The following is an 8050-nucleotide window of genomic DNA, read 5'->3' on the forward strand; positions in this document are numbered from 1 at the left end:
AAGGGGCTTTATTTTATACAGAAATACTCCTCCGTTTCATCAGCTGTCCGATTGGCTGGTCTCAGACGATTCCTCAGGTGAAAAAGCCGGATATGGAGGGCCTGGGCTGGAGTGGTTACACGTGGTCTGCGATTGTTAGGCCAGTTAGACGTACTGCCAAATTCTCTAAAGCGACGTGGGAGACGGTTTATGGTAGAGAAATGAACATTCAATTCTCTGGCAAAAGCTCTGGTGGACATTCCTGATGTCAGCATGCCAATTGTATGCTCCTTCAAAACATGAGACATCTGTGGCCTTGTGTTGTGTGACAAAACTGCATATTTTACAGTGGCCTTTTATTGTCCCCAGCACAATGTGCACCTGTGTAATGATCATGCTGTTTAATCAGCTTCTTGGTATGCCATAACTGTCAAGGGGATGGATTATCTTGGCAAAGGAGAAATGCTCACTCGCAGGGATGCAAACCAATTTGAGCACAAAATTTGAGAGAAATAAGCTGAGAGTTCCTCAAGGCACGCCAGTTGGGAACCACTACTCAATTGAGAGTGCTGTGCCTTACCATCCAAAGAAAACACTACATCTTCACAATTGAAAAAAGTCAGACTCGCTCAATTCATTTATCCATCAATCATTGTTTGACCTTTATTTATCCAGATGATTCATATTCTTATTTTCAGAAATGTATGCAAAAAGGTTTGAATTTGGCTCATTGAAAGATTGCTGACCGGCTGCTCAGCTCACACAGGTATATATACGAGTACAATGCAATACATACTATTATGTACAAAATAAATAAAAGAAAACGGATAACAGTACACCACGTTGTAAATACCTGGGGCTAGAAAAATGATAGGCCTACCACAAAACAAAGAGAATAAGTTAAGAATGGAGATTTCTTAAATTGCTGATGTTACTGCAAAGCCGTGAAAAAGGCATTTCTACAGCTGGAGTACTAACAACAAAACGTCTCAATTTTATCCCCTTGTCTTTGCTCCTCTACAGCATAAAAAACAAATGGCAAGGACGACAACAAACAGGACATTGTCTCAAAATGGCGGTGGATCGCCGACTGCCGTACTGTACCCACTCTGTGCCTGCATGCCCACTTGCCACGCTACTCGGTGGCAGTGATACATTGACTAGGAGGTTTAGGGAGGGCTTACCAACTGTGCCAGGCTTACCCCCTCTACCCGTCAGCTCAGAGGGGGTCCCCGCTGGCATGGCAGGGTGAACTACCCCCTGATTGATGGCACGGTTTCAGACCAGTCTGCCCGAGTGGTGCAGCGGCCCACTCCCCAAGGCCCAGGCCTCCCTTTATCCCGCTGCTGTCTTGGCACCGGGTGCCCATCTCTCCCCTCCCTCTTTCCTCCCCCCATCCCCCTGCCAGCCAGCTAGCTCCTGGTGGGCACATCAATTACAAGCACTGCACATCCCCTCCTCCTCAGTCTGTCTGTCTTCTGTCTACTGTCTCGGACTATGCCAATCTGTTCTCTTCTCTGTTATCCTCTCTCTGTGTGCATCTCTTTCTCTCTCTCTCTCGTTGTCTCGTCTTTCATTTTCTTTGTCTCCGTTTGCTACAGCCCATTCTCAGTTGTCTTTTGCTGTTGCTGATCAGTGTCTAACCATAAATTGCAATATCACAACACTTCATCCCTCCTCACACCAACACACACACACACACACAAAACACACAGAGACATGAAGTACCACTCACAGTACTGCACACTCCCTTAAACAGGTTATGATGGTTGGTGGGAAAATCTCTCTAGAGACCCCCCATTGCCATAGGCTCAGCTGTCCAGCGAGTCTCAGGTGTGTGTGTTTCAGAGAGAGAGAGAGAGAGAGAGAGAGAGAGAGAGAGAGAGGGCGGGCGGGCGGGGGCGGGCGTGGGGGAGCTCAGATTTTCGGCCTCTGATTATGAAAATCTTAGCCCTTGCTGTTTTTTTTATGATTTTAGGGTTCAATGCTTCAGTTTAATTTCTAAGAAATGTGTTTCTGTTTCAAATATGGCAGTTTGTTAACTAAAAGTAGCAGCAAAACACTTCAAATCTGTTGTCTCATAACTATGGTTGTGACTAGATGGAGTACAGCTACAACTTTTCGTAGCAGGTTAGGAGAGCAGTTTAGCCAACCCTAACCCTTTTCCTAACCTTAAACTCAGTCTCCTAACCTGTTACGTTAATTATCCTAACCTGCTGTGTAAGTTATCCCAAACTGTTACAAAAAAGTCCCTTCAGGTCATAGCTGTATTCAACTTAGTCAGAACCATAATTAATGGAAATTGAAAGAGGAAAAAAAGTTAAGTTAAAGAATAATCATTCAAGATATTTGCTTGCTAAGGTCGCCCTCTGGTGTTCAAACATAGTCATTAATCTGTAGAAAACCTACACTTCTGTTTTTTTATTATTTTTATTTCACCTTTATTTAACCAGGTAGGCTAGTTGAGAACAAGTTATCATTTGCAACTGTGATATGGCCAAGATAAAGCATAGTAATTTGACACATACAACAACACAGAGTTACACATGGAATAAACAAAACATAGTCAATAATACAGTAGAACAAAAGAAAACAAAAAGTATATATACAGTGAGTGCAAATGAGGTCAGATAAGGGAGTTAAGGCAATAAATAGGCCATGGTGGCGAAGTAATTACAATATAGCAATTAAGCACTGGAATGGTAGATGTGCAGAAGATGAATGTGCAAGTAGAGATACTGGGGTGCAAAGGAGCAAGATAAATAAATAAATACTGTACGGGGATGAGGTAGGTAGATAGATGGACTGTTTACAGATGGGCTATGTACAGGTGCAGTGATCTGTGAGCTGCTCTGACAGCTGGTGCTTAAAGCTAGTGAGGGAGATATGAGTCTCCAGCTTCAGAGATTTTTGAAGTTCATTCCAGTCATTGGCAGCAGAGAACTGGAAGGAAAGACGACCAAAGGAGGAATTGGCTTTGGGGGTAACCAGTGAGATATACCTGCTGGAGCGCATGCTACGAGTGGGTGCTGCTATGGTGACCAGTGAGCTGAGATAAGGCGGGGCTTTACCTAGCAGAGACTTGTAGATAACCTGTAGCCAGTTGGTTTGGTGACGAGTATGAAGCGAGGGCCAACCAACGAGAGTGTACAGGTCGCAATGGTGGGTAGTGTATGGGGCTTAGGTGACAAAATGGCACTGTGATAGACTACATCCAGTTTGTTGAGTAGAGTGTTGGAGGCTATTTTATAGATAACATCAACGAAGTCGAGGATCGGTAGGATGGTCAGTTTTACGAGGGTATGATTGGCAGCATGAGTGAAGGATGCTTTGTTGCGACATAGGAAGCCAATTCTAGATTTAATTTTGGATTGAATGTGATTCTGGAAGGCAAGTTTACAGTCTAACCAGACACCTAGGTATTTGTAGTTGTCCACGTCTTCTAAGTCAGAGCCGTCCAGTAGTGATGCTGGACGGGCGAGCAGGTGCGGACAGTGATCGGTTGAATAGCATGCATTTAGTTTTACTTGCATTTAAGAGCAATTGGAGGCCACGGAAGGAGAGTTGTATGGCATTGAAGCTCGTCTGGAGGTTAGCTAACACAGTGTCCGAGAGGGGCGAGAAGTATACAGAATGGTGTCGTCTGCGTAGAGGTGTACCAGAGAATCACCAGCAGCAAGAGCAACATCATTGATGTATACAGAGAGGAGAGTCGGCCCGAGGATTGAACCCTATGGCACCCCCATAGAGACTGCCAGAGATCCGGACAACAGGCCCTCTGATTTGACACACAGAACTCTATCAGAGAAGTAGTTGGTAAACCTGCGAGGCAATCATTTGAGAAACCAAGGCTGTCGAGTCTGCCAATAAGAATGTGGTGATTGACAGAGTGGAAAGCCTTGGCCAAGTCGATGAATACGGCTGCACAGTAATGTCTTTTATCGATGGCGGTTATGATGTCGTTAAGGACCTTGAGCTTGGCTGAGGTGTACCCATGACCAGCTCTGAAACCAGATTGCATAGCGGAGAAGGTACGGTGGGTTTCGAAATGGTCGGTAATCTGTTTGTTAACTTGGCTTTCGAAGACCTTAGAAAGACAGGGTAGGATAGATATAGGTCTGTAGCAGTTCGGGTCTAGAGTGTCACCCCCTTTGAAGAGGGGAATCTTTGGGAATCTCAAACGATACGAAAGAGAGGTTGAACAGGCTAGTAATAGGGGTTGAAACAGTTTCGGCAGATAATTCTAGAAAGAGAGGGTCCAGATTGTCTAGCCCGGCTGATTTGTAGGGATCCAGATTTTGCAGCTCTTTCTGAACATCAGCTGTCTGGATTTGGATAAAGGAGAAATGGTGGGGGCTTTGGCGGGGTGCTGTGGAGGGTGCCGGGCAGTTGACCGTGGTAGGGACAGCCAGGTGGAAAGCATGGCCAGCCGTAGAGAAATGCTTATTGAAATTCTCAATTACAGTGGATTTATCGGTGGTGACAGTGTTTCCTAGCCTCAGAGCAGTGGGCAGCTGGGAGGAGGTGCTCTTATTCTCCATGGACTTTACAGTGGCCCAGAACTTTTTTGAGTTAGTACTACAGGATGCAAATTTCTGTTTGAAAAAGCTAGCCTTAGCTTTCCTAACTGCCTGTGTATATTTGTTCCTAACTTCCCTGAAAAGTTGCATATCACGGGGGCTATTCGATGCTAATGCAGAACGCCACAGGATGTTTTTGTGCTGGTCAAGGGCAGACAGATCTGGAGTGAACCATGGACTAAATCTATTTCTAGTTTTTTTTAATTGAATGGGGCATGCTTATTTAAGATGGTGAGGAAGGCACTTTTAAAGAATAGCCAGGCATCATCTACTGATGGATGAAGTCAATGTCATTCCAGGATACCCCGGCCAGGTCAAATAGAAAGGCCTGCTCGCAGAATGGTTTTAGGGAGTGTTTGACAGTGATGAGGGGTGGTCGTTTGGTCGCAGACCCATTACGGATGCAGGCAATGAGGCAGTGATCACTGAGATCTTGAATGAAAACAGCAGAGGTGTATTTGGAGGGTGAGTTAGTTAGGATATCATCTATGAGGGTGCCCGTGTTTACGGATTTGGAGTTGTACCTGGTAGGTTCATTGATAATTTGTGTGAGATTGAGGGCATCAAGCTTGGATTGTAGGATGGCCGGGGTGTTAAGCATGTCCCAGTTTAGGTCACCTAGTAGCACGAGCTCAGAAGATAGATGGGGGGCAATCAATTCACATATGGTATCGAGGGCACAGCTGGGGGCAGAGGGAGGTCTATAGCAAGCGGCAATAGTGAGAGACTTGTTTCTGGAAAGGTGCATTTTTAGAAGTATAAGCTCGAATTGTTTGGGTACAGACTTGGATAGTAATACAGAACTCTGCAGGCTATCTTTGCAGTAGATTTCAACACTTCCCCCTTTGGCAGTTCTATCTTGGCGGAAAATGTTATAGTTAGCGATGGAGATTTAAAGGTTTTTAGACACGACTAAGACATCCGGGTTGGCAGAGTGTGCTAAAGCAGTGAGTAAAACAAACTTAGGGAGTAGGCTTCTAATGTTAAAATGCATGAAACCAAGGCTTTTACAGTTACAGAATTCAACAAATGAGAGCACCTGGGGAGTGGAGCTAGGCACTGCAGGGCCTGGATTAACCTCTACATCACCAGAGGAACTGAGGAGAAGTAGGATAAGGGTACGGCTAAATGCTATACGAACTGGCCGTCTAGCACGTTCGGAACAGAGAGTAAAAGGAGCAGGTTTCTGGGCAATATAGCATAGATTCAAGGCATAGTGTACAGACAAAGGTAAGGTAGGATTTGAGTACATTGGAGGTAAACCTAGGTATTGAGTAATGATGAGAGAGATACAGTATAGTCTCTAGAGACGTTTAAACCAGGTGATGTCATCGCATATGTAGGAGGTGGAACAACATGGTCGGTTAAGGCATATTGAGCAGGGCTAGAGGCTCTACAGTGAATTAAGACTGTAATCACTAACCAGGACAGTAATGGACGAGGCATATTGATATTAGAGAGAGGCATGCGTAGCCAAGTGAACATATGGGTCCAGTGAGTGGTTGGGCTGACTGGGAACACGGCGATTCAGACAGTTAGCAGGCCGATGCTAACATGCTAACAGTTAGTAGGCCGGGGCTAAACAAGCTAGCAGTTAGCAGACCGGAGCTGGCCAGCAAGTAGTTAGCAGGGGCTAGCAGTTAGCAGACCGGGGCTGGCAAGCAAGCAGTTAGCAGGGGCTAGCAGTTAGCAGACCGGGGCAGTCAAGCTAGCAGTCAGCAGACCGGGGCAGGCAAGTTAGCCTTTGGGGGACGCGACGGTGGGGGTAAGTCTGTTTTTGCCTCTTCGTGCGGTGACGTCAATAGACCAGTCGTGGAGTCAGTAGGGTTCCAAGTAGCTCTAGGTAGCTAGTAGGCCACGGTTAGCAGAATGGGCCTTCAGCGGGAGTCGCGCCTGAGGGACCTGTTGAAATCCTCGGGAAAATTATGTTGGTATTCCAGTCGTAGAGGATCGGCGGAGTTCCGTGCCCCGTACCGGCAGTAGAAGGGGTCCGGATATTGTAGCCCAGGAGTGGGCTTCGGTGGTAACACAGGAGCCCTGGCCGGGCTAGCTTCAGGCTAATTGGTGCTTGCTCAGGGATAGAAACGCTAGCCAGGAGTGGTCTCCCGGGATTGCGGTTAGCTAGTTGCGAAGATCCAGATGAAAATATTCAGAGTTTGAGGTAGGAATCTGGGGATATGGAGAGAAAAATAGGTCCGTTATGCTCTGGTTTGAGTCACGTTGTTCGAACTGGCAAGAGCTTTCCGAGCTAAAGGTTAGCTGATGACCGCCAGCAATGGTTTGCTAACTGATAGCTGGTAGATAGTTAGCTAGTTAGCTAGCTAGCTTCAGTTGAGGTATTCCAGTTCGGAGGTTAATAGAAATACTTTAGAAAAAAAGCAGATCCACGCCACATTGGGTGAAGCCGGTTGCAGGAGAAAATATAGAAGTTGAGGTTTAGGAAAATATTAATAAAATATATGTCGAAGAAAAAATTGTAAAAAGATATATACAAGGGACACGACAGGAATCTTGTTTCACTTGGCTTGTGAGATTTTGGTTGTATTTACATTTCATATAAGGCGATACTTCAGTGACCCTACCGTGTTTTTAGCTTGGTGGCTACTACTTACCTGCTGAATTAGTCCTAGGACCAATTCGGCTAAACAAGTCTTCCAACCTGGGACTGAACAACTCCCTCTGCAACTGGATCCTGGACTTCCTGACGGGCAGGCCCCAGGTGGTAAGGGTAGGCAAAAACACCTTCGCCACGCTGACCCTCAACACGGGGGCCCGCTTAATCCTCTCCTGTACTTTCTGTTCACCCACGACTGTGTGGCCACGTACGTCTCAAACACCATCATCAAGTTTGCTGACGACACAATGGTGGTAGGCCTGATAGCAGACGGTGATGAGTCAGCCTACAGCAGCAGTGTCAAACTCATTCCATGGAGGGCCTAGTGTTTGCGAGTTTTTGCTTTTTCCTTTTAATAAAGACCTAGACAACCAGGTAAGGGGAGTTAGTTACTAACTAGTGACCTTAATTCATCAATCAACTACAAGGGAGGAGAGAAAACCTGCAGATACTCTGCCCCTGTGGAATGAGTTTGACATGTGACCTACAGGGAGGAGGTCAGACACTTAGCAGTGTGGTGCCAGGACCACAACCTCTCCATCAACAGCTGATCGTGGACTACAGGAAAAAAGAGGGGAGAGCACATCCCCATCCACATCGACTGGGCTGTTGTGGAGCGGTCGAGAGCTTCAAGTTCCTTGGCGTCCACATCACTAAGTACTTAACATGGTCCACACACACCCACACAGTTGTGAAGAGGGCACGGCAGCGCCTCTTCCCCCTCAGGGCGCTGAAAAGATTTGCATTGGCCCTCAGATCCTCAAAAAGTTAAACAGCTGCAACATCGAGACGAGAGCATCTTGACTGGCTGCATCAACGCTTGCTATAGCAAATGCTCCATGTCATCTAGGATCTCTTTATCTGGCAGAGTCAGATG

The sequence above is a fragment of the Oncorhynchus clarkii genome, chromosome 16 (assembly GCF_045791955.1).
Source record: "Oncorhynchus clarkii lewisi isolate Uvic-CL-2024 chromosome 16, UVic_Ocla_1.0, whole genome shotgun sequence".
NCBI classification, from domain to species: domain Eukaryota; kingdom Metazoa; phylum Chordata; class Actinopteri; order Salmoniformes; family Salmonidae; genus Oncorhynchus; species Oncorhynchus clarkii.